The 4,852-nt window shown below is 28.9% G+C and overlaps 1 long non-coding RNA gene across 5 annotated transcripts; it reads left to right on the top strand.

The window, feature by feature from the left end:
* Positions 1 to 776: 776 nt before the first annotated feature.
* On the top strand, positions 777 to 4,474 carry LOC138944238 (uncharacterized). Of its 5 annotated transcripts, XR_011448695.1 has the most exons (5): positions 2,042 to 2,632; positions 2,991 to 3,099; positions 3,300 to 3,501; positions 3,788 to 3,922; positions 4,081 to 4,474. It is a non-coding gene; the product is annotated as an uncharacterized lncRNA (long non-coding RNA). The 5 variants fall into 5 exon arrangements; XR_011448694.1 differs by lacking the exons at positions 2,042 to 2,632; positions 2,991 to 3,099 and adding an exon at positions 777 to 1,183; XR_011448691.1 differs by lacking the exons at positions 2,042 to 2,632; positions 2,991 to 3,099 and adding an exon at positions 777 to 1,127.
* Positions 4,475 to 4,852: the final 378 nt, after the last annotated feature.

A 4,852-nucleotide genomic window follows, 5' to 3' on the forward strand; every position in this document is an offset into this window, starting at 1 on the left:
AAATATACACCAAGTGATCCTAAAGTTTCTATTATTAACCATTACGTGATAAGCATATATACCTGAATTAAGAAACTATGAATTAAGAAATATGTAGAAACAGAGTAATCATAATGTGATAACATATCGTTATATATAAAAACGTTTCTGCATTCCCTACATTATTAGATTATTATTCTCAAACAAATAAATCTCATATCTCTTAGAGAATTATGCACACATATCTTTTTATAATATGTATCTTGAAAAGATTATTGGATATTTTTCATATTAGTCGCAAATTTTCCGGTTACACACGCGTAATTTTATCAATAAAATGTTTAATTTTTAATTTATATAATTCTACAAAATACTTATGTGTGAAAAGGTTTAAAATAATATATTTTATTGTAGTATCGCACTATACATTTTCTCTATAATCGAAATAATATTTTAAAGCTTATTAATATTGCAATAGATATTAACAATCTTAAATTTCACTATATTGCTTTTTATGATATTTATATATTTATATATATATTGTGTATGTATGACCTGCGTTTTATTCTATCCTGAAAAAGAAATGATGAAACACCAAAGATCACAATACTGCAGTATTATACTCTTTTCCAATGTTCCGGAAACTTTATTAAACAACTTCAAATTTGTTATCGGAGCATAAATGTATTATCAAACTAGATATATACCAGTTTGGTACGCAATTAGCATGGGGACGTCTAGCTCTTTTATCTCTCGACCCTTATACACAACGGATCAAATAAACAACAAAAAATAAGATGCGTACTTACCAGCTGCGCTAACTTGAGGATACCGGGTATGGTCTTGAAATAAGCCACATTCAGCTTGATGCCAGCTAGCGGGTTCGGTTGACCCGGTTCCGTTTTCACCGTCGGTATCTGCCGTGGATTATTGCTGGCGTTGTTGCTGGAACCATCCATCGTCACCACGGTCTCCGACATCATATTACGCCGATCCGGACACTTGGGTTCAACACACGCTCGCGTCCACGCTCTCTGTTCACTCGTCCCGGAGTGAAAGGCGAAGAGGAGTAAACAGATGAGGGGAGCAAAATGGAGAACCGAACCGGTATCGCAGAAGAGCCGATTGCGGGACACCTGTTGTATGTTGTATGTTCACCACGGCCTATGCGCATGAAGGCTTTTACTACTGCGCACTATCTACGGTATAAACAGTCCGGAGTCGCTCTCTATTCTTTTCCTCCCACTATTGCTGCGTTCAGAAACATCACCCGTGTGCGTCGTTCTATCTTTGTTATTTACTAAAAGTTGAACAAAGATAGAACGACACTCGTGTGCACACGGATCCTATTTCCGAATATACCGTGTATTACACTGCCGCTATACAGCACAGTGCTGGATCAATCGACAAGACAAGGCAGATTCGTGTTGAATTCATCAAATCTTGGTTGCCATAGATATTATCATAGAATAAAATGAATAAAATTAATTGAAATTTTAAAAATTAAATATGAATGAAAGTACTATTGTGCTTCGATCTTTATAAGGAATTGAAGATCAGATTTTTTTTTTATATAATCATTCTTATTCTTCAAATAACAAATGTATATACATATAATATGTTAAGATTTTATAAATTATATGATATAAATAAAGCATTTATATATATAATATACATATATATATAAATATATATATAAATTTTTATATATTGTTATGTATTACACATATATAGTAATCAATCTTTACTGGCATTTTATAAAAAATAAAATGACATCAATAACTATAATATATATTATATATCATACCATATCATGATTTATGACCATATCTAAATCTTTGCCAAATACTTCCAAATGTTCAAATGTAGATTATACATTACGAGAATTCTATATTCTATTTTCTATTACATACAATAATATCTCAAACTTTTTTATTTTAATATATTAATCCATCACTGAATTACTTCACTTTTCATTTCTGCTTGTGTAAGAAGCGCATATTGCTATGTTACATGCACCTCTCAATCTTTCTTTAGCTATATCTTTTTCTCTCTCTCTTTTTGTGCTTGTCATCCAGTGTGCTGATAATTTTTTTGTTAATTTTATATATCAAGAGACACAGTAGTGTCTCGCGCCAAGTTACGCGAAGCAAAGACCGCGCGTAGTAACAGCGAGGCATCCCGGGTATCTATACACGAGTCGGATAGTTGAGAGTACCTTAGATTACCAGATCTGAATAACGATTGAACCGATCGAATTCTTGATAAGCTTAATCGATAGCTTGGGTTAGATTTATATAAGGAAAGTGTCTTTATTTTCGCTCTGCATGTTCTATAAAGCAAAGATATTACGAAGCAAAGTCGAAATGTGGAAATTTTCATGTAAAAAACGTCACCATCATCATCATCATCATCATCATCATCATCGTCGTCGTCGTCGTCGTCGTCGTCGTCGTCCCCTTTACCGCTATATATGTATACAACACATGCATAGAATATAGTGGTATAATGCTACACGTATATATACACGTACACAACACACATGTAATAATGGCAATGTATTCTTGTACGGTTGGCGTCTTTGACGAAAGATTGCGCTAATGGCGCTTTGTAATGTTACTGCTCGCATCGCATCCATACTTGCTTTTGACAGGTATAGGTTAAGTGTGCAAAATTTCAGAATGTAGTGTTTGTACGCTTTCATTTATAAAAAAGTGAATATTTGTGGATAGTTGGATCAGATATATCTTATTTATATTAGAAAAAAATAAAACATCATAAAAGTAATTTATGCTACGTGTAAAAACAGAACAAAACATCGCAATACATATGTTTATAAGAAATGTGTGTATTCTATAATGTTTATTATAAGATATGTGTGTGTATTCTATAGATTCAACTATCCAAAAATATCAGGAAGATTTTGCATACTTTTTTATAAATGGAAGAGTGCTACGCTATAAAACGTTGCACTCTAGAAAATTTAACGTTAAATACTTGTCAAAAACCAGTATGAATAACTGCGAACAGTAATATAGGCATACACATATAAGAATCTAGTATATTTGAATGCATTTATTAAAGGAGTATCATCATATAATTATTCATCATGCATCATATGTAACTACAGATAAGTATAAATGATATTGGTAAAACGCAATCTGTAAGGTTAATGCATGTCCTATGAATAATTTATAAATATACATTTATTTTTCAATGGAAGTAGAAGAATTTTTCAATTCCTTATTTCAATGCTAATGCATCGCTTAAAATAGATGAAGCATGTTTCAGTATCGTTAATATATAATGTTGCACTCTAGAACATTTATCTGTCCAATGGATAACTGGGATCAGTAATACAGAAGGATAACTGCAAGTAGTAATATAATATAGACAGACACATACAAGAATCCAATATTATATTATACATGTGTTGGAGGAAATTGTTTTGCAACATAATCATACAAAGTTCTCCATAACGTATGAAATCCATGAAAATTATTCAACAGGGACTACTGCAGAGTGAGTTATATATATATATATATATATATATATATATATATATATATATATATATATATATTATTTTATTTTAACTTAAAAATCTCTATTCGTAATAGCTATTTCAACTATAACAATTATATGTGTGCTCAGATTTAAAATATCAAGAATTATTTGTTTCTTTTTTTTTTTAATAATTTTTTAAAATATTCTTTATCAACATTTAACTTGAACATCTCTATTCGCAATAGCTATTTCAACTATTTGTAATATATATATTTATAATAATTAATACTTGTTGTTACAGGATAAAATAATCTACAAAAAGTGACAGCAAAAAGAAGAAAGATTCACTAAAACGAAATAAAGGCTATAAAAAGTCAAAAACAAGGAAAGAGATTTACATAAGAAAGTTGGTGGTAGAAAAGGAAGATAAATGGAGGTATTTGTAATGTCTAGTGATACAAATAAAAACTAATATATATAAAGTCAAAATTATGTATTTAATTACTTAAAGGAGATCTTATACACATTTGTAATCTTAAAAAAAAATAAGTTTCTGAATTATCTTGAGATCTATAATATTTATCTTAATCTTAGGGAAAAAAACCTTTTAATCTTAAAAAAAAAATTTATGAATGCTATACTTCATCATGGTTCATGTATTGATGAAGGTCATTATATAAGTATATATGTAGAGGAGTATCTAATATTTGGATCGAAGCTGACGATGCGCAAGTTAAAAAAAAGAAATGGCCTAGAGGTGCTAAAGATCTTTATATAATATTTTTACAAAACATGGCTAATAAATAATATATATTGGATATTATAAAATAAAAAAGCAGTTATATAAAAAATTCTTCATTAAAAATACACATATATACACGACATAGGATTAAAGGTTTGCTCACAACAAAACACTAATAAATAAAATAAAAATACAAACGTTGTATATATAGAAATATACATGTTATATATGATCATTGTAAAATTAAAACACGTTTCTTGTTTGATTATAATTTGTATCTTTATTGAACATTATAACATTATGAAAATAAAATAACATTGCAGCGCATTATACGTTTATACATACATACATACATATATATATATATATATATATATATATATATATATATATATATATATATATATACGTATGTCAAAGGGCTATTTTGACGACATTTAAAAAATGAATATTTTATTGCACACATAAGAGTACATTTACTTTCTAACGCATATCTTACATTTACTTTCTTTACTTTATCGTACATTTACTTTCTAATGCATCATTACTTTTATTTTTAACATAAAATGTACTAGTACATATGTATAAGAAATAAATTACTAATTGGCTAGTACAAAACTATTT

This window comes from Polyergus mexicanus, unplaced genomic scaffold (assembly GCF_030449975.1).
Source record: "Polyergus mexicanus isolate NDT 795.1 unplaced genomic scaffold, iyPolMexi1.0 SCAF_129, whole genome shotgun sequence".
NCBI lineage: Eukaryota > Metazoa > Arthropoda > Insecta > Hymenoptera > Formicidae > Polyergus > Polyergus mexicanus.